General features: G+C 53.1%; 1 long non-coding RNA gene across 1 annotated transcript; it reads right to left on the bottom strand.

Moving 5' to 3' along the window:
- Window positions 1-2037: 2037 nt before the first annotated feature.
- LOC134731862 (uncharacterized) lies at window positions 2038-8072 on the bottom strand. The gene is made up of 2 exons (XR_010114518.1): window positions 7386-8072; window positions 2038-3327 (listed from the first exon to the last, which is right to left on the bottom strand). It is a non-coding gene; the product is annotated as an uncharacterized lncRNA (long non-coding RNA).
- Window positions 8073-21779: the final 13707 nt, after the last annotated feature.

The following is a 21779-nucleotide window of genomic DNA, read 5'->3' as shown; positions in this document are numbered from 1 at the left end:
TCTCTTTCTGCTACAGAGTGACATTCCACTGCGCAAAACGCCACAGCGTGTTCATCCATTCTCCCATCAGTGGGCACCTGGCCGGTCTCCGATCTTGAATGAAACTGCTCCATCCATTCTTGTTCCAGCTGCTACACCTTTAAGAGGAAAGGTGAGCGCAATTTATTTTTTGTTTTGTTTTGTTTTGTGTTGGGGACAGGGTCTTGCTGTGTTGCCCAGGCTGGAGTGCAGTTGTGGGATCTCAGCTCACGGCAACCTCCGCCTACCATGCTAAAGTGATCCTCCCACCTCAGCCTCCCCAGTAGCTTAGAGTACAGGCATGCACCACCACATCAGGCTAATTTTTTTTTATTTTTTATGAAGACAGAGTTTCACCACGTTGGCCAGGCTAGTCTCAAACTCCCGGGCTCAAGGGATCCGCCCACCTCAGCCTCCCAAAGTGCTGGGAGGGAGCACAGTTTAAAGTTAAGCCGCCACCATCGGGTGAGTTGGGACTGCCCGGCACACCGGCACCCCAGGCAGTGCACAGAGCCCCCTGCAGGGCCTGATTTCCACCCCTTGAGCAGGAACCCGCCGGTTCCACTCCTGCAGCATGGGTGCCCTTCCTCCACCTTCTCCCTGCACTCAGAGGTGAACGCACAGTCTTTCTGCCGCTTCCCTCCAGACCTTGGTGTCAGGCCGCTGTCCCACCCTAAGCCTGTAGACTAGGGCCCCAGCAATATCTAATATCTGCTGGTGGGTTTTCTTTGCTCCTTCGTGATACCCTTCTGGAACATCAGATTTCCAGGTTCCCCTGCCTGGCTGTAGGACGGCCAACTCTTCCATTTACAGTAGAATCTTGGTGTCTGAGATCAACCGCACCTTAGAGACCCTCCCTCCCAGCTCGGCCTTCTCTTGTAACCCAGTGTGTTCTCCCAAACTGCCCTCTAGCTGGCCAGCTCCAAGGCTCAACGTGAAGAGTCAGGCTGCCCATGGCTGCCAAATATGAAGGCCATCTTCCCGTCATCTTTCCCAGAGAACCCTGCTGACCCACACACCTTCTCCCACGCCCTGGAAACCATCACCAGACCAGGGACGGACACAAAGGATGTCTCGAACCAATTTTAGTGAAATCGTCAAATCTGTTTTTCGTGCGTGAAGTCCCACCATGCAACCCTCCGGGGGAGACCTGGGAGCCCAGGCAGCCTGAGTGACTCACACAAGCCAGAAGTTTATTCTTTAACAGATAATACCTGTCTTGTCCCAAGAGATGTAGTCCCATATTAACTTTCTAGCCTTCCAGAGACTTTGGGTTCCAGCTAACTTGGGTTCTGACATCCGAAGCTCCAGGAGGCATATTTATATTTAGCTTTTTTGTGATCCTGACAAAGTGTGTGGGCCAGCATGCCTTAGCCCCCGAAGGATTCTGATAAATATTTGTAGAAGAAAGAGGGTGAGGAAGGGAGAGCAAGACAGTGGTACGAAGGAAGAGAAAGACCCAGGAGGTCTCCTGCAGGCACACTGTTTGCCTGGCCAGTGTGTAAATACGGGAGTACCTAAACTATACACGTTTTTTTTGGAGACAGGGTCTTGCTCTGTCACCTAGGCTGGAGTGCAGTGGCACAATCTCAGCTCACTGCAACCTTGACCTCCCAGGCTCAAGCAACTCTCCCACCTCAGTCTCCCGAGAAGCTGGGACCACTGGCTTGCGCCACCATGTTGTGTCCGGAATTGGTGGGTCCTTGGTCTCACTGACTTCAAGGATGAAGCCGCGGACCCTCGCGGTGAGTGTTACAGTTCTAAAGGCAGCGTGTCCGGACTTTGTTCCTTCTGATGTTCGGATGTGTTCGGAGTTTCTTCCTTCTGGTGGGTTCGTGGTCTCGCTGGCTCAGGAATGAAGCTGCAGACCTTCGCGGTGAGTGTTACAGCTCTTAAGGCGGCACGTCTGGAGCTGTTCGTTCCTCCCGGTGGGCTCGTGGTCTCGCTGGCTTCAGGAGTGAAGCTGCAGACCTTCGCGGTGAGTGTTACAGCTCATAAAAGCAGTGTGGACCCAAAGAGTGAGCAGTAGCAAGATTTATTGCAAAGAGCGAAAGAACAAAGCTTCCACAGTGTGGAAGGGGACCCGAGCGGGTTGCCACTGCTGGCTCGGGCAGCCTGCTTTTATTCTCTTATCTGGCCCCACCCATGTCCTGCTGATTGGTAGAGCCGAGTGGTCTGTTTTGACAGGGCACTGATTGGTGTTTACCATCCCTGAGCTAGACATAAAAGTTCTCCACGTCCCCATCAGATCAGTTAGATACAGAGTATGGACACAAACGTTCTCCAAGGCCCCAACAGAGCAGCTAGATACAGAGTGTGAATTGGTGCATCCACAAACCTCGAGCTAGACACAGGGTGCTAATCGGTGTGTTTACAATCCCTGAGCTAGACATAAAGCTTCTCCACATCTCCGCCAGACTCAGGAGCCCAGCTGGCTTCACCCAGTGGATCCTGCACCAGGGCTGCAGGTGGAGCTGCCTGCCAGTCCCGTGCCGTGCGCTTGCACTCCTCAGCCCTTGGGTGGTTGATGGGACTGAGCGCCGTGGAGCAGGGGGTGGTGCTCGTCGGGGACGCTCAGGCAGCACAGGAGCCCATGGAGGGGGTGGGAGGCTCAGGCATGGCGGGCTGCAGGTCTGGGGCCCTGCCCCGCGGGAAGGCAGCTAAGCTCTGGTGAGAAATCGAGCGCAGTGCTGGTGGGTTGGCACTGCTGGGGGACCCAGTACACCGTCCGTAGCCACTGGCCTGGGTGCTAAGCCCCTCATTGCCTGGGGCCGGCAGGGCCGGCCGGCTGCTCTGAGTGGGGGACCCGCCAAGCCCACGCCCACCCGGAACTCCAGCTGGCCTGCAAGCGCTGCACGCAGCCCCAGTTCCTGCTCGCACCTCTCCCTCCACACCTCCCTGCAAGCTGAGGGAGCTGGCTCCCGCCTTGGCCAGCCCAGAAAGGGGCTCCCACAGTGCAGCAGTGGGCTGAAGGGCTCCTCAAGTGCCGCCAAAGTGGGAGTCCAGGCAGAGGAGGTGCCGAGAGCAAGCGAGGGCTGTGAGGACTGCCAGCACACTGTCACCTCTCAATCCCCCCTCTAAACAGGACACCCCAACTGCTGTTGGGAATTTGGCCGATGACCACTCTAGCTACTTCCTGCTGGATATGGGCGAAGAAGGGGCCCTGCAGTTGTAGTGTCCTTCAGAGGAGAACTCTCTAGGCCAGGGGAAGTGCCAGCAGGTCGGTCCAGGGGTCCTCAGTAGAAGTTGTTAGTTGAACTCATTTGGGGTTCCATTTGTAAGGCCATCTGTAGCTTGATGGCCTCGATTCTAGAGGAAACAAATTTGACAAGAAGGTTAAAAATACAAGGCCCAAAGGCGAGTAACAGCAAGATGGCTGCCACGGGACCTAGAAAGGGGAGAAGCCATGTTGCCCAACTCCAGAGGTTGGTATAAGAATTTGAAAGGCATTGTCTGATTTCAGAAGCCTTTTCCTGTAAACGCCAGGTGGCATCTCATACTATCCCTGACTGGTTAGTGTAAAAACAACACTCTTCCCCTAAGAAGGTGCAGAGTCCTCCTTTCTCAGCAGGGAGGAGGTCCAGGCCTCAGTGGTTTTAGAGAGTCACTGCTGCTAAAGAGTCTATTTGGGATTTTAAAGTAAGGATAAATTTCGTTATTTCTTGCAAACTTTCTGAGAGGCAGATATGGGTTGAAGATCCACATAAGTCGAATATGCCTTGGCTGGGTAGATAGAAATTTACCCTGGCTTTTGAAGGAATGGGATATGCTGTTTTTTATTTACTACTTTCATCTCTCTTTCTTTCTCTTCGACTTCTCCTTTGTCTCTTTCTTTCTCTCTTTCTCTCCTTGACTTTCTGTCTCTCTGTCTCTTCCTCTCTCTGCCTCTTTGTTTGACTTTCTGTGTCTGTCCCTCTTTCTCTCTGACTCCTTCTTTGTCTCTTCCTCTCTCTTTCTTTGACTTCCTGTCTCTTTCTTTCCTCTCTGCTGCCTCTGCCCACTGCTTATGCTGCTGTTCTCCCCTCTCCTTCCCATTTTGATGGCTTTGTCAGTGTAAGATTCCCACCTCTTTGTGTTTTTGCATTGCGTGACCGGGTGGGCATTTTTTGCCCTTCCAAATTGTCCTTCCAATGCCCAGACTTTAGGGCTGATTCCCTCCTCAAGTAGGGGACAACAGATGGGTAACTTGTTCCCCATATTCATGTGGATAATAGCTCCAGCCTTGGCTAATATATCCCTCTCTCATAAGGGTGTGGGACTTTCAGGCATAACAAGAAAGGCATGTGAAAAGAGCAAAGTCTCCCAATTACAACTGAGGAGGTGGGAGAAATACCTGGTTATATAGGCTGTCCCAGGATTCCTCGGATGGTAATAGACCTTGAGGACCGTCATCCAGGACAGGAGATTAACACTGAGAAGGCCACACCAGTGTCCAGGAGGAAGTCAATTTCCTGGCCCTCAATAGTTAAACATACCCGGGGCTCAGTGAGGGTGATGACATGAGCTGGCGCTTGCCCCAGGCACCCTCAGTCCTGTTGTTGGATTATCTGGTTGGGGGCTTCTGACCCAGGGAACCTTCATCCCCTGGGGCAGTGCACCTTCCAGTGATTGCCTCGGCATAGTGGACATGGACGAGGGGGCAGCTTGTTTCTCATTGGACCATCTTTTTTAAAGTGTCCTAGTAAACCACACTGATAAGCCCTACCAGGTGATTGGCCTGCTTCATTTTCTGTCCTGTCTGAACCACCAAGGTTTGTTTGTCTGAGGGCCATGACTAAGGCTGCGGCCTTTCTCTGATCTCGCTTTTGCTTTTGGGCCTGTTCTTCTGGGTCCCTATTATAGAACACTGAGGTTGCCAGGTTTAATAATGTCTCTAGATTTTGTTCAGGGCCCAGGGCTTGTTTTTGGAGCTTTCTCCTGATATCTGCAGCTGATTGGGTAATAAACTTATCTTTTAGAATCAATTGACCCTCGAGTGATTTGGGTAACAGGGGAGTATATTTTCTTAAGGCCTCTCATAGCCGCTCGAGGAAGGCAGAAGGATTTTCTTCCTTTCCCTGAGTTATGGTGGACATCATTGAATAATTCATGGGCTTTTTTCTAATTCTCCTTAGTCCTTCTAGAACACAGGTCAACAGATGTTTACGACTCCCATCCCCATGATCTGAGTCAAGGTCCCAGAGGGGATCCATACTGGGGATGGCTTGCTGACCAGTAGGGAATTTGTCCCTTTCTTCGGTTGTCATTCTATCATTTACTTGACTAAGATACCAGGTATCTCCAAACTCTCGGGCTGCAGCTAAAGCTGCATTCTTTTCATTAAAGGCCAGAGTTTGATCTAACAGTAGCATGACATCTCTCCAAGTGAGGTCAAAGGTTTGCCCTAGACCCTGTAGGACATCTGTGTACCTATCAGCATCATCTGAAAACTTCCCCAGGTCTGCCTTGATCTGCTTTAAATCAGAGAGGGAGAAGGGGATATGTACCCAGGTTGGGCCAAATTCCCCTCCCCCTACAGCTTGAAGGGGACATAACCGATAGCCCTGGGGTTTTTGTGCACCTTTGGAGATTTCTTTGCTTATTTCCTTCTGGGTGGGGAAGATTAGAGGAGGCTTATCATTAATAGGAAGGGGAGCTATAGGGAGGCTAGGATATGGGGGTGAGCTGAGACGTCCTCCTGTGGGATCTAAACTGCAAGCTTTGCATAGTTGTGGATTCTCCCTCGATGAAAAGAAAGCTTGGACATAAGGTATTTCACTCCATTTGCCTTCCCTCTTACAGAAAAGATCAACCTGCAGGATAGTATTGTAATTTGTACTTCTCTCAGGTGGCCATTTTCCCCATCAGAGAGAGAATATCGGGGCCAAGCCGTAGTGCAGAAAAAAATGAGCCGCCTCTTTTTCAGGGTTTGTGGGTCATATTGGTCCCAAAGGCTTAGGATGCATTTCACGGGTGAGCCTGTTGACGCCTGAGTGTTTCCCATTTGAAAGACAAAATTGCCCCCGGTTTTGGTTTGTTTTGTTTCTCCCCCTGCCCAAGAACCCGCAACAGTCCCTGGACCCTGCTTATCGGAATAGTTGCGCTCACCGATGCAGCAGCAGAAACAACCCCTGCCCAAGAACCTGCAACGGTCCCTGGACCCTGCTGATTGGGATAGTTGTGCTCACCGATGCAGTAGCAGAAACAACCCCTGCCCAAGAACCTGCAATGGTCCCTGCACCCTGCTGATCGGAATAGTTGTGTTCACCAATGCATCAGCAGAAACAACCCCTAAGCAAGAATCCACAACGGTCCCTGGACCCTGCTGATTGGAATAGTTGTGCTCATCAACGCAGCAGCAGAAACACTAGTTTTCCTCTCAGACCACATGGAGGACCGAGGAAGGTCAGATTTAGTGGTCTTTACCGATGCATTCTCGAAAACCTGCACCCTTGCCTATCCTCCTAGACCACAAGGAGAACCGACTGAGAAAAATCAGATTTAGTGGCTCTTAGCGACTTATTCTCAAAAACCTGTTAGAGTCCTAAGCATTCTCCTGTTAGTATTGGGACTTTGCCCCTGTCCTATAAAGATGTTATGCCTCAAAAATGAAGTGGAGGGCCATACCCTGAGGGAGGGAAGGGATCTCCAGGGTTGGAAGAGTGACACTTTTTGTCCTCACTTACATGAATAGGAAGGATACAATTTCTGAGGCTCCCCCTATCCTAGCCTCCGGAATAGCTTTTGTTAGGCCTATTAGTCTGAGGAAGGATCCTAAAATTCCAGGTAGCCCCCACTACGACAGGGCTTTGGGCAAAAATTATGTCTTTCTGATTGGTGAGCCCGGGTGCCTAAAAACGGTAACAGAGTCCTGGAGTTTATACTAGAAATCATTCTTATAGGAGAAACTAGAAAAGCACCAGAGACAGGTGGCAATTTTTAGAAGCGGGTCTAACCTCAGAGAAGAGAGGCCAGAGGGAGTTTGTCTGGCAGGCATTAGGACCCAGGAGGCAAGGGTCAGGATAGATAGGATAGACGGGCGAGTCTCGCTTGGGCGACATGCTTTTGAGAGTTCCGCTCATGGCCGCAGGGTCAACTAACATGTTGTCGGGACCCCGGAGCTGCATGGCTTTCCTCTCTGTCGACCCTCGGCTCATCCCAGAAGTACAGGAAAAGCAGAAGCTGGTTCTAAGCAAACCAACGGTCCCAACTCTGAAGAGTCGGGGGTTGTTAGAGAGCCCTTTCCCAGAAAGCCTGACACCCATGTCTTTAGTCCGGTGGCCGCACTAGTTGCTTTTAACTGGCCGACAGGTGCCCAGTATTTAGCCCGCAAATTCTAAGGAAAGATAGGACAGAATAGCAAGCGAAAGGGGTCTGATGGTACTCACTGCTCGGCGATAGGTGATGGTCTTACTGCTCAGTGATAGGTGATGGTCTCACCATTCGGCAGTTGTCTCACCGCTTGGCGATAGGCAAAAGTCCCTTCGTGGTCGCCAAAATGTGTCCGGAATTGGTGGGTCCTTGGTCTCACTGACTTCAAGAATGAAGCCGCGGACCTCACGGTGAGTGTTATAGCTCTAAAGGCGGCGTGTCCGGAGTTTGTTCCTTCTGATGTTCAGATGTGTTCGGAGTTTCTTCCTTCTGGTGGGTTCGTGGTCTCGCTGGCTCAGGAATGAAGCTGCAGACCTTCGCAGTGAGTGTTACAGCTCTTAAGGCGGCACGTCTGGAGCTGTTCGTTCCTCCCGGTGGGCTCGTGGTCTCGCTGGCTTCAGGAGTGAAGCTGCAGACCTTCGCGGTGAGTGTTACAGCTCATAAAAGCAGTGTGGACCCAAAGAGTGAGCAGTAGCAAGATTTATTGCAAAGAGCGAAAGAACAAAGCTTCCACAGTGTGGAAGGGGACCCGAGCGGGTTGCCACTGCTGGCTCGGGCAGCCTGCTTTTATTCTCTTATCTGGCCCCACCCATGTCCTGCTGATTGGTAGAGCCGAGTGGTCTGTTTTGACAGGGCGCTGATTGGTGTTTACCATCCCTGATCTAGACAAAAAGGTTCTCCACGTCCCCATGAGATCAGTTAGATACAGAGTATGGACACAAAGGTTCCCCAAGGCCCCGCCAGAGCAGCTAGATACAGATTGTTGATTGGTGCATCCACAAACCTCGAGCTAGACACAGGGTGCTGATCAGTGTGTTTACAATCCCTGAGCTAGACATAAAGCTTCTCCACGTCTGCACCAGACTCAGGAGCCCAGCTGGCTTCACTCAGTGGATCCTGCACTGGGGCTGCAGGTGGAGCTGCCCGCCAGTCCCACGCCATGCGCTCGCACTCCTCAGCCCTTGGGTGGTCGATGGGACTGGGCGCCGTGGAGTAGGGGGTGGCGCTCGTCGGGGAGGCTCGGGCCACACAGGAGCCCATGGAGGGGGTGGGAGCTCAGGCATGGTGGGCTGCAGGTCCAGAGCCCTGCCCCGCGGGAAGGCAGCTAAGCTCCGGTGAGAAATCGAGCACAGTGCTGGTGGGTTGGCACTGCTGGGGGACCCAGTACACCCTCCGCAGCTGCTGGCCTGGGTGCTAAGCCCCTCATTGCCCAGGTCGGCAGGGCCGGCCGGCTGCTCCGAGTGAGGGGCCCACCAAGCCCACACCCACCCGGAACTCCAGCTGGCCCGCAAGCACCGCGGCGCAGCCCTGGTTCCCTGTCGTGCCTCTCCCTCCACACCTCCCTGCAAGCTGAGGGAGCCGGCTCCCGCCTTGGCCAGCCCAGAAAGGGGTTCCCACAGTGCAGCGGTGGGCTGAAGGGCTCCTCAAGTGCCGCCAAAGTGGGAGCCCAGGGAGAGGAGGTGCCGAGAGCAAGCAAGGGCTGTGAGGACTGCCAGCACACTGTCACCTCTCAATGTCTGGCTAATTTTTTTTTTTTCATAGAGATGGGGCTTCGCAATGTTGCCCAGGCTGGTCTTGAACTCTTGGGCTAAAGTAATCCTCCCGCCTTGGCCTCCCAAGGTACTGGGATTACAGATGTGAGCCACTGTGCCTGGCCTACATTTTTTTTTTTTTTTTTTTTGAGACAGAGTCTGGCTCTGTCCCCCAGGCTGGAGTGCAATGGCGCAATCTCGGCTCACTGCAAGCTCCGCCTCCCAGGTTCACGCCATTCTCCTGCCTCAGCCTCCCGAGTAGCTGGGACTACAGGCGCCCGCCACCACGCCCGGCTAATTTTTTTGTATTTTTAGTAGAGGCGGGGTTTCACTGTGTTAGCCAGGATGGTCTCAATCTCCCGACCTCGTGATCCGCCCGCCTGGGCCTTCCAAAATGCTGAAATTACAGTCGTGAGCCACCGCGCCCAGCCCAGGCCTACATTTTCTTTTCCTTGATGACAAGTCTGAAGGCAAAGACCTTAAGGAAAAAGAAAAATGCGCCATAGCACTAGGGCAAAAATTGGGATTCGGACAAGTTGCCTGCAGGAGCAAGTTCAGCGTCGCTGAGCTCAGAACACAAGGCTTCCTCCCGGTTGAGAAGCTTGTGGCCTGTGTTAAACATGTAGGGATGCGATGGCAGCCTCGCCCGGCGAGGAAAGGAAATCCACGCGTCCTCACAAATCAGCAATGCAGCGAGCGGCAGCGTCTCCATCCAGCAAGCGTCTGCACCCTCCTTTGGGCTGCTTTCAGCCACGCACCATGGGCCTTTCTTGACCAACTGCAAGTACCGAAGGCAATGCCAGATTTATTTTAAAGGCAAATGTGTTTCAACGAAATGAGCCCTCCCCCGCCCCCCAAATCCTCTGTCAGCACTCCAAAATTTAAAAGTGAGAACTTTTTAAAGGCCACAGCAAACGGCAAATGTTAAACCTGTCAGACAAGGTCCATAGCTAGACACACGCTTGCTATACAACCCAGAGCTCCAGCCGCCCATCCATCTCTCCCATCCCACGTGAGAGTTAACCTACATTTGACCTTCAAAAACCCACAGACGCATAAACAGTGTGAGATAACACACAGCCCTGAGACGTCCGCTCTGAAGGGAGGCTGGCTGAGAACCTCAGAGAGGGAAGTGGCTGCATTGTTTAAATAGAGCGTGTTAGTCACTAAGTTCCAGCACAGCCTCCTCCCAACAGCTGCCTTTTGCCATATTATTAGAGTAAATGTGGTCTTGGCTCCAGAAACACGGGAAAAGGGTGCAACGAAGGGGTCAAAGTGATAATACCCAGGAGCAAAGAAGCAGAGGCCGAGAGGAGACGGTGTTCGAGGAACACACTTGCAAAGCAGATGCTGGTGTGTCTTGCTACACAATTGTCAGTAGCCTAAGAGTAATACACAGACATTTCCATGACCTAAAAAACTTGAAAGAGTGAAATGCAACATAAAAGTTAACTGATTTGGGCTAGGAGCGGTGGCTCACCTCTGTAATCCCAGCACTTTGGAAGGCTGAGGCGAGAGGATGACCTGAGGCCAGGAGTTCGAGACCAGCCTGGGAAACATACAAAGATCCCAAATCTACAAAAAAAAAAAAAAATTGTAATTGACTAGGCATGGTGGCTCACATCTGTAGTCCTAGCTGCTCGAGAGGCTGAGGTGGGATGACCCTTTGAGCCCAGGAGGTTGAGGCTGCAGTGGGCCGTGATTGCCACTGCACTCCAGCCTGGGTGACAAAATGAGACCCCATCTCTAAAAAAAAAAAAAAAGAAGGAAGGAAGCAAGGAGGGAAGGAGGGAGGGAGGAAGGCGGGAAGGAGGAAGGAAGGAAGGAAGGAAGGAAGGAAGGAAGGAAGGAAGATGAAGGAAGGAAAAAGAAGGAAGGAAGGAAGGAAGATGAAGGAAGGAAGAAGAAGGAAGGAAGGAAAGAAGAGAGGGAGGGAGGGAGGAAGGAAAGGAAGGAAGGAAGGTGAAGGAAGGAAGAAGGAGGAAGGAAGGAAAGAAGGAAGGGAGGGAGGAAGGAAGGGAAGGAAGGAAGGAAGGAAGGAAAGGAAGGAAGGAAGAAGGGAGGGAGGAAGGAAGGAAGGAAGAAAGGAAGGAAGGAAGGAAGGAAGGAAGGAAGGAAGGAAGGAAGGAAGGAATCAATTTATAAAAGATCTGGAATTAGGAGTTTCTGTTGCAAAAGGGCCAGAGTTGAACCACTGACACCAGTGATAGAATTAGTCCCTGTGCTGGGTGGTCTGAGTGAGGATATGAGGAAGTGTATGTTGGACACATGCAATAAAACAATAACAAAAATTCAAAATGAAGACAGAGGCATAGGAAAGCCAGCATCAGGAAATCAAAATAAGTAACACCATGGTAATACAGGGACAGGACTTTCAGGAACCCAAAGCAGACAGCATGGGAGGCCGGCAGTGGGGTACTGGGAAGTTGGGGACGGGGGGGTTGGGGAGTTCCAGACTACCAGAGTAGCCACAGGAGGCCAAAAGGGAGGCCAAAAGAGTGGCAGAGGGGACCCAGCAACATTGCCACATGGGGAGAGTTCACACAGCAGCCTGAGACTGCTGCCCCTGGAAGGCGGCCTCCAAGTTCGGCCCTTGACTGGCACCTAGGCACTTGGACCTGGAGAGGGTTCCCACCATTTCCAGAGCTGATACGAGTAGCTCCATGTGTCTAAGTGGGTCAAGAGTTATCACAAGAATGGCTAAAACCAGTAAGTTAGTACAGCAAGCCACACCACGCTTTTTGATGGGACTTCCAAAATCAGTGCATCCTAAGTGTAAACTATATTGATTACCAAGAACAACAACAATAAAAATCAGGATTCAGTTTTCGTCTCTTGTTTTGGGTTCAACTATGACTCCCAAAAGGATATATTGAAGTGTTCACCCCTAGAACTTGTGAATGTGAACGTATTTGGATAGTTCACATTCCTATAGGATCTTTGCAGATGACATAGGATCTTTGCCGATGAAGTCAAGTTCAGATAAGGTCATGCTGGATTGGGCTGGGCCCCCACCCAAGGACTCGTGTCCTCATAAGAAGAGGGGCAATCTGGACACAGGGAGGAAGGCCCGGTGCTGACACAGGCAGGACAGGAGTGATGCATGCACAAGCCAAGGACTGCTGGCCACCCACGAAGACAGGAGAAAGGCAAGGAGAGGGCCTTCCCTGGAGCCTTCCAAGACAGCATGGCCCTGAGCACACCTCAGCTATGGACCGCTGGCTCCAGATCTGTAACCTAGTACAGTCCCCATGGTTTTAAGGTGTGCAATTTGCAGTACTTTGTTTCGGCAGCCCCAGGAAACCTACACTGAGCGACGTAATGTGGGTGGAATGTCTCGCACATCATCTGATGTCAGGTTAAAGCTTTCTCCGTACTCCGGGTATTTCAAGGAGATACACATGACCCGTCTTCCCTCTATGTAGAAGTGAATCAGCTTCAGCAAACCAAGCAGTACTAGCCAGGGTTTCAAAGTCAATCATCGAGCAAGCCCCCTCTCCATCCACCAGTCACTTCTCTTCTTGCAAAGCAGAGCCTCTGACACCCAGTCTGACAGTCTAAGTCAGGGCCGAATCCGTCAGGGTGAAAGGACACCTTCCATGACAGATGGGTTCATTCTCAGTCCCGAAGGACTGGGGCAACGGGAAGCCCATAGACACCCAGGCTCCTGCCGATGGGGGATGAACCACACAGCTGCGAGCTTAAGAGGAGCTGTGTATGTGGGGAAAAAAAAAAAAAACTATTTTTAAATTCTATATATGGGAATCAAAAGAAAAAAGTCTACACCCCAAAGCACTTGTTTGGGGAGCTTTAAAATTTCGAAGACAGACTTTGGAATCCTGATACCACAAAGCAGACTTTTAACTCACATACACTCCCAGAAGCACCAACGAACTCATGAGAGGCTCTTTGGCCTACAGCAAGTTGGTGACATGGACAAGTGGACAAGGGGATGGATAATTCACGACCCTATAAAAGGCTCCAAAGAAGTCACACTTGACTGTGGCCAAGGCTCTTCCACAACACGTCTAGAGACTCTCAGGGCCTTTCCAAAGGGATCTTAGAGTCGCCACTTCCTCCTTTCGGAGGATTAGGAATTTTGTAGCCAAGTGTATGAACTCACGCTCTCCAGGCTTCACAGAGGGAGGGGCAGAGCTGGGCTCCTGGCTCCCTGTCCCTTACTCGCCCATGTCCAACATGGCCCAGTGGGCCTGTGATCCCCACAAGAGCGCTCTGTGCATTTTTTCTTAATTGATACATAAGTATACATATTTATGGGGTACATGTGACAGTTGGATGCATATATACAATGTGTATGATCAAATCAGGGTAACTGGGATACCCATCACCTCGAACCTTTATCATTTCTTATGTTGGAAACATTCCAAATCTTCTCTGCTAGGTATTTTGAAACACACAATAAATTACTGTTAACTAGAGTCACCTTACTGTGCTACAGAACACGAGAACCTATTCCCTCCTATCTGGCGATATGTTTGCAATAAACTCAGTTGTCTTCTCCCCTCGTCCCACAGTTCCCAGCTGCTTTGTGCATTTCTGCACTCAGCCCATTTGACAGGTGGGAAAAGGGCTCAGAGAGGCGAGTGATGTCTCAGTACATGGTGGGGTTGGGCCAAGAACCCAGCTCAGCAGACATTCTCCCACACAGCCTGCCTCTCTGAATTCTGGGGAAAGAGTTTGATCCAGCTGGAGCATCTGTGAGCAGAGCCTTCACAAAAGGCTTTCCTTGAGCTTCGGAGGGGGGAGTCTGTGACCAGGTAGAAGGGATGCCTTCCTTTGCGTGGGAAGAAGGAAAGAGGAGAGGGAAAAGGAACGCAGCTCATGTGCTAGCCCTGGAGCCAAACTTCTCTGATTCTCGCTGCAGCAAAGCCAGGGCAGTGATCTGGGGGCATCCGTGATGGCAATTCAGATGAGGGGGTTCGCCCCAACTGTTGTCATGGGAAACAGTCAGGAACCTGGGTGCTGCATGGGAACACTCCCATGAGGTGTAAGTTCTCCCCAGTGGCTCTGGGTTATCCAAGAGGCCAGTGCCTAGCTGGGCTCATTCCCAGGCATTAGCCTTCGCCCGGCCAAGGCCCATCTCCTGCGTCTCCACATGACTTTGGGAACCACTGCAGATCACCAAGTCTCCTGCATCCCAAGGACACGGAGTGGAGGCTGTGCCCCTGCGTTTTGAAACTCTGCTCAATGCAGGAACACTGGAGGTCACCTGGGCACCTCTGGGCACCTCTGCAGATGTGGGGATGGGCTCGTGGACTCTGGGGTCCCCGTGATAAGATAGCAGAAGAGATTGTGCCTGTCCAGGCTGGGAACTTCTGGAAATGGGTTCAGACATAGAATGCCTTGGGGAGGGGAATGGCAAGTAAGCCTTCTCCCGGGGACTTCTTTCCGCCTCGCTTCGCACTTGTTGGTAAAAGGAAATCTCGCTGAGCTCACACATGTGCGAACTTCCCTCACGGTCACCCTGAGTTCTGGGAGCAGGCTGTGTGGCGTGGCCTGGCTGCTTGCAGGATGAAGTGCAGGTAGGGTCTGGCAGAGGGGACGGAGGGCACAGGAGGACTCGCCCAGTAATGCTTCCTCCACCCCTCCACCCCTTGGTGACTTATGGAGTCACCAAGTCAGAAGGGATCCCCACAGGGACCCTTTCATTCAGCACCTTAGGAAGCACCCCTCTTCCTGCAGTCCCAGCATGGCTCAGGACACCTTGGGGTGCAGGACCCAGCTCTGTGTGCAGAGAGAAGGGGCCAGAGTGAAGGGGGCCCAGCTCCTCCAGACTGGGGGAGAGCAGTGTCTCCATGGGAAAGGAAGGAGGCAAAGCTGGGAGGGAGTCAAGGCCCTGAGAGGGGAGGCCAGAGACGGCAAAGCCAGGGACGTGTTCTGGCACCAGCTTGTGCTAAGGAGTTCAGGCATTTTGTCCCATTGCCTCCTTGCATCCTCGCTCCAGTGGAGAGCGTATGGCCCCGCCTTACAGGGGAGGATCAGAGGAGTTGGAGACTTGCCCAGCGACACACAGCATGGGGCCCAGGCCTGGGCAGCACCTCGGATGCCCTGCCTGCCGTGCACCACAGCCTGTCTGAAAGCCAACACACACACCAGGCCACCCCGTGCCTAGGTCCCCATCCAACTGGGATGTGGTCCTGCATGGTCGGGCAGGCGCTGTCACGCAGAGCCCCACACCCACACTCCCACACCACGCCAGCCACGAGGAGACCACAGACCGGCGGCTGGGCCTTCCAGCTGGGCTGGGCCACCACCCGCTCCCCCAGCAGCAACCCTGAGAACGGAGGCTCCATGGGGAACTGAAAAACAGTGGCACAGTCCAGCTGGAGTGGGGGAGCCCGGCTCACAGGGACTTGGCCTGGGGACCCGGTTAAACCACGTCCATGTTTGCGTTTTGCTCACCGACCTTTCCTCCAAGGCCTGCCTTTCCTGGTATCCGCGCGCCCCTTGAAGGCCTGACCACGTCTTCTTTCCCCACCTGTCTGTCCCCAAGCTTCCCACAGAGCCTGGCCACCAGGAGACAGTGGGTTCGCCCTTGTCAACCAGCTCACTGCAGCTGCAGACTTGGGGTTCAGGGACACTAAGAGGAAGACTGAGGGAAGAAGAGACGAGGCCTCTGGGACCTCCTCTGGAAAACGTGGTCCGGGGACCAGGGGCACTGTCCCATGCTCCCTCCCCTTGGCTCTGAGCCTCACGTGGCATGCTGAGTGCTGGGCACAGAGGCCTCAGTGGCACTTGGGAGAACGAGTCAGGAGACACAATTCTGCCCCACCTGCCCTTGCCCCACACGTGCACCTGAGATGCACCCCAGCACCTCAGACGTTCCTTCGATCACATTTCACCCCCTCTTCTGGGACCTCCATCAACGCGCAGCCCGCATTCAATAACTGAGGAATCCTGTTTCACTTCGTCTCAGTGGCACACCGGGCACTGTGCCAACTGCTCTTGAGTGTTCTGGACAGGCTTCTGGACCTGCTCTGCTGGGCGTGGCACCGCTCACCACCAAGGACGGTGGGGTGGGTGCTGCGGGCCCAGAGCGGAGCTCTCAGAACAGTGCTGGAGCACAACATAGCCCGGCCAACGCTGCTGCCCTCCCCACCTGCCGTGGAGTCTAACTCATCTTGGTCCCTGCTCTCTAGTGATCCACCCCACGTTCCATCCTGGAAGAGGTGGTGCCCGCCACTCCATAGGAAGCCACCTGTGAACATGGTTCAGTAGCTTCTGAGTATTAAAGGACAGAAAGCCAGCCCCCCGGACCCCCCAGGAAGAGGACCCCAGGCCACACTGGAAACTGAACCCCTGGGTCCAGCCTGTGATTTATCAGCCATGTCACCTGCCTGAGTCACCCCTGTGGCTATTGGAGGCCCGAACAGTAAGCCGGGGCCAAGGCCTTCTCACGAGAGCAGGGAAGGATTGAACTCAAGGTCTCCTGAAGTTGCCAAGCTCAAAGATTCATGATTCTGACTTACATAACCACCAGGGGCCATTTCCTCATTCGAAACAGAGGGACTTGCTGAGGACCCCAAGCACTTCCACTTCTAGAAGGCAAAGCCATTCTCGGAGGAGGCATAGGAGACGCGGGCGGGTCCACCGGATCTCCAGGGCATCCCCTGGAAACGGAGGTTCCCTCTGTCCTTCCGAATGCCTAACATCCATGTGCTTTCTTATAATTTGCTTCTTTCTCCTAAAAATAGAGTTTTTCTAATTCCCTTATTTGAGGTTTTACTTCGTGATGAATTCTAAGAACAGCATTCACTCCTATTTTTTCCAGGAAACATTTTGGACTCCAAAGCCAAAGTCAAATACATAAGCACCCGTCCTAGTCCCTCTTTCATCCTGAGAGCTTGGATAGAAATTCAAATGAGCTCAAAAGCCAGAAATCTGTTTTGAAAATAAGGTTTTCTGCCTTCCTCCTATAGGTTTGGGTTTTTTTTTTATTTCAAATTTTAGATACAGGGGGTACATGTGCAGGTTTGTTACATGGGTATATTGTACCCTGGTAGTGAACATAGTACCCAATAGGTAGTTTTTCAACCCACGCCCCCCTCCTCCCCGTCCCTGGCAGTAGTCTTCAGTGTCTATCCTTCCCATGTTTACGTCCATGTGTGTTCAAGGTTTAGCTCCCACCTTTAAGTGAGAACAAGAGGTATTTGGTTTTCTGTTCCTGCATGAATTTGCTTAGGAGAGTGGCCTCCAGCTGTGTCCATGTTGCTGCAAAGGGCAGGATCTCATTCTTTTTTGTGGCTGCATACTATTCCATCATGCATAGGTACCACATTTTCTTTATCCAGTGCACAATCGATGGGCACCTGGGTTGATTCCATGTCTTTGCTATTGTGAATAGCACTGTGATGAACACATGTGTGCCTGTGTCTTTTTGGTAGAATGATCTATTTTCCTTTGGGCATATGCCCAGTAGTGGGATTGCGGGGTCCAATGGTCTTTCTATTTTTAATTCTTTAAGAAATCTCCAAACTGCTTTCCACAATGGCTGAACTAATTTACATTCATCCTTTTAATAGCGGCCTTTGAAATAAACTTTGAAGTCGAGAGTTTCACGAGCATTGATTGCATCTGCTCCTCCCAATTCCAAGGTGGGGCTCATGATCCCCATTCGACAGGAGAGTCACCTGGCCTTGAGGAGCTTAAGGGACAGTCCCTGAACCATGACACCACCACCTCCAGTGGACTGTGTCTCCCAGCTCTCAGCCTGGCATGTTCTCTCCTCATAAGCCCTGCTCCGCAAGGGCTGCTTCTGGGGTCTGGGCTGAGACCGGTTTCAGGGAGCTGTGCTTTCCAATCCCTCCAGGTGGGCTTGCATCACACACCTTGCTCGCCCCTCTAACCTGCTCCACAGCCACTGACATTGCTTCTAAAATCCAGTCTCCAACAACAAAGTGCCATGTTGCAACAGCTTCTCGAGGCACAGAGTGGTGGTTCTCTCCTCTCGACCCCCTTCTCTATATTCAACTTTTACTCAGCTCGCTGGAAAATATGAAAGATTCAGAACAGTGAGGCCACTGGACCAGCCCAGTAGGTCTTGGGGGAGGGGGGCACAAACGATCTGCCGTGATCACCGCAGGTCCTGGCACTCCCAGGCGGCTTTCTGGTAGACCCATCTGCTTCCACGACTGTGGTCTCTTGTGTAATTGTGACATAAAGTTCACACACCTGGCAGTGGATGCTGTACCCCCCCACCTGTCCTCTGAGGTGGCACACCTGTGGCAGGCTTCCAGACACACCTCTCAAACTCTCCTAAAGGGCCTTTGGATTCCTGTTTCTCTGGGTAGGTTGTCATGTGCCCCACCGCACGTGTGCAGCACATCACAGCGACAGGGCCAGGGACTTGCAGCATAGCCGATTACATTTCTAGACCAACAGGAGCAGTGAGGGCAGGGCAGCCGGCCGCAGCTCCCACCAGCTCACCAGAGCCCGTTCTGTGCACCTCATTCCAGCTCCTCATCAGTGACTCCATGGCAGTGACATGAAATTGGCCGCAGTGGAGGGTTTGCCACCATGTGATGAGCTAGCGCTGGACAATCGGGGCTTTCCCCAAGTGAGCTGATTGTTAGGGTCGCCAGCACGTCACCAGCAGAAGGAGCCCCGAGCAACTGCTGGGCTGCATTGCATTCACCTGTCCCAGCAGAGTGGGGGTGCCATGAGCCCCAAGACCGCTTCTGGTTTCTGAACCAATGTTCTCTACTGCACAGCAGAAAGGGGCTCAGAGGAAGGGCCCAGAAGCCCAGACTTGCTGCCCGGGTTCACCTCGAGACCTGCCTTTCCTCTTCTCCAAGACGCATCAGCCCCCAACGGGGACAGGGCTGCTCAGTGTCTGTGCGGGGCTGTTTGACAGGTTCACTGAAACAGAGCCCCTCATCCTCCCTCTCCAGCCAAGTGGGACTCGACCTGCCGAGTGCTTTCCTGGCTGAGTATTTATTTTCTGCTTATGATTTATAAGGGACACCCTCTCTTCCAGAAAGGCCGGGGGAAGCCCGACAAGCAGCACCTGCCACTGCAGAGAAGAATCTGGAATGTGGGCCCCGGGGTGGCTGGAAGCCGGGTTGTCCTCTCCAGGAGGCCTCGTGGGGTGACATTTGGTCCCCTGTCCCCAATCCTGCTCCAGAATCTGCTAGCCTCAAAGATGCAGAACTGACTAGAGATCCTGACCCAATAGACCAGCACAGGGAGCCAGGACACTGACTTGGTGATCGGCATTGAACATTCTGTGTGTCACAGCCTGGAATACGCCTGCCAGCGTTACCTGCACAGTCTCTTGCTTTGAAATGTCTGTGCAGAAGCCAGGTCATAAACAGGCAGTTTCTGGGCAAGCTCGGGGTTAGACAGTAGGAGCTGCATGAAGCAGACACCCCATAGCCTCTGCTGAGATGCCTGGGCCTTCCTCCTACAACGGCCGGTCGCTCACAGCCAGCGGGCCCGGGACGCCGTGCAGCAGAGCCGACACCTGCTGCCCAGGCACGACCTGGTGGGACAGCTGGGTTCCTCCCCCTGCATGGAGCCGCCTTTGCCTCCGCTATGCCCATGTCCTCTGGGGTCCTGCCAGACCATGCGTGCCTGGAAGCCATTTCCAACTTTTGCCGACTTTTGTCTCTGTACTGGTCCAGTCCCCTCACACATGTTCGAGTGCTGGTCAAGGCTGCCCAGGTTCCAGCCCTGACTCTGCCTCCTGCCAGTGGTGGACGTGGGGCACACCACAGACTGCCACCCACCTCTGTGTGCTCAGCCTCATGTCGGGAGGGTGCTGGGCTCACCCGCTATGCCTGGAGGGCTGCGTGAGATGACACCTGGCAGGCACCTGGAACAGCACCCAGCACAGGGCAAGGACCAACAGGAGGACCGGTGGTTCCCGAAAGGGGTCAGATCTGAGCTCAGAGGGCAAAGTTTTTCCTTTTTGCCCTCCTCTCCAAGTGGTTCAGGAACTCCTCAGTGGACAGGGGCTCCTCAGCTCTCAATTCTTGGAGATACCTTGAGTTGCAGGCGGTTGCCCCCCAAACCCGCGCCAAATACCCAGAGAAAATCCATTGCACCACCCTGTTCGAAGCTGCTGATGTTGAAACCTGGCTCCTGCACCTGCCCTGGGCCCACAGCCACTCAGGCTCCTACTCCCTTCTCTGCATGGTGGCCCTCACATGGCTCGGGGTTGCAGCCCTCACCAAGCCCCCTTCACTGCTCCTCACTCCTCATTGGCTTGCTTGGGTCTCTGGACTCCAGCTGCACCCTCGCTGGTCAACTCCTGGTAAGCAGGGGAGTTTCTCCTTAGGCAGAAATCAAGAGCGCCACCCCATCCCCATCCCCAGTGGCCCCCACCATTAAGCACTGAACCAAATGACGTGTGAGCTGAAGGGCAGTCCTTCACTTCCATGCATTCTCATCAAAGCGAAAGAGCTGTCTCTGTCTCGCCCTCTTCCCCTCTTGCTGACTTGAAGGCAGACACGATGGCTGGAGCCTCCACAGCTGTCTTAGACCCTGAGGTGCTGTGCTAGAATGGCAGAGGAGCACGAGAAGAGAGGGCAGGCACCGTGGACCCCGCCACAGTCGGCCTTGAGCTGCTGCTGATACCTGTGTAGTTTTCTTGTTTTAATATGTCGGGGGGGAAATGGCCTGTCTAGGGAAAAAACCCAGTTCCTCTCTCTCTTTTCTTCCTATTCTTCCTTCCCTCCATCCTTCCCTCCTTCCCTCCTTCCTTCTCTCCCTTCTTTCCTCTTTCCCTTTCCCCTTTCCTTCCTCCATCCCTTTCTGCCTCCCTCCCCCCTTCCTTCCTTTGATGCAGCCAAATCTGATTCTGATACTCAGCCGGCATGGTTTCCATCTCTTCTACCCAGCAGACCAAGTGGAATAAAGTGACTGGTGCTATCCCACCACTTTCTTTGTGGGAGAACGCCTCCCATCAGAAGAGGTGGGCTCCATCCAGGCAAGCCAGCCACCTGCTGCGGAGGAGCAGGGACCCCACACTGGGTGGGAGGACAGCCCATTTCTCTCCCACAAGCCCCGGCTGGGCCAGACCTGGTGAGCTTGGTGCCCTACCTCTGGCATCCACTGTGGCCTGGCTGAGGGCAGAACAGCTCTCTCCCTTACTGACTCACTCACCGCTGGGGTGAAGGGGACCTGCGCTGTTACCTGTGCTGTAGCTGCACGTGTCTGATTTCAAGAGTGGGAGTGGGGGGAAAGCGGCGGAGGTGAGCTCAGCCTTGGTCTGGAGCCCGGGTGTTACGCAGCCCCCACCCCCAATCTCATGTGGGGCCTTGGACAGCACATTAAACCCTGGTGCCAGAATCTCCCCTGACTCGAAGGGAAATGAGGAACAGGATCTGGCATCATCCTAAAGTACCTCTCCTAGAAAACATATTAAAATAAAGGGAGGAAACACGTTTACTATGGAGAAACCCAGCAGATGCCATGTGCACTGGGCAATGAAAGCTGGTGCCATCGCGCTGGACAGACCCCACCATGTGTCCCCTGGGTGCACTGAGAATATCTCGGCCTCCCTTCTGCGCTTTCCCCAGCCAAAATGCATCACGTGGGTCCCATCATGAGGAAACATTAGACAAAACCAAACTGAGGGGCATTTGACACAATACGAGCCTGTCATACCAAACAGGGCAAGGCCACAGATACCAGGAAAGACAGGACTGTTCCAGACAACAGGAGGTGAGGGAGGCATGGCTATGGGACCTGTGCCCTGGAGGGGATGGGACTGCAGCAGCAGGTGCCCATCTATTGAGAAATCCGAGTGGGGGCTCCGGGGGTGGGGATGGGGAACACAGGAGTTCTCTGAAATAGTCTTACAACCTTTCTGTGAGTTCGAAATGGTTTCCAAATAAATAGTCACGATAAATGGAA

This window comes from Symphalangus syndactylus, chromosome 11 (genome assembly GCF_028878055.3).
Source record: "Symphalangus syndactylus isolate Jambi chromosome 11, NHGRI_mSymSyn1-v2.1_pri, whole genome shotgun sequence".
NCBI classification, from domain to species: domain Eukaryota; kingdom Metazoa; phylum Chordata; class Mammalia; order Primates; family Hylobatidae; genus Symphalangus; species Symphalangus syndactylus.
This window is presented reverse-complemented; position numbering and strand designations above follow the sequence as displayed.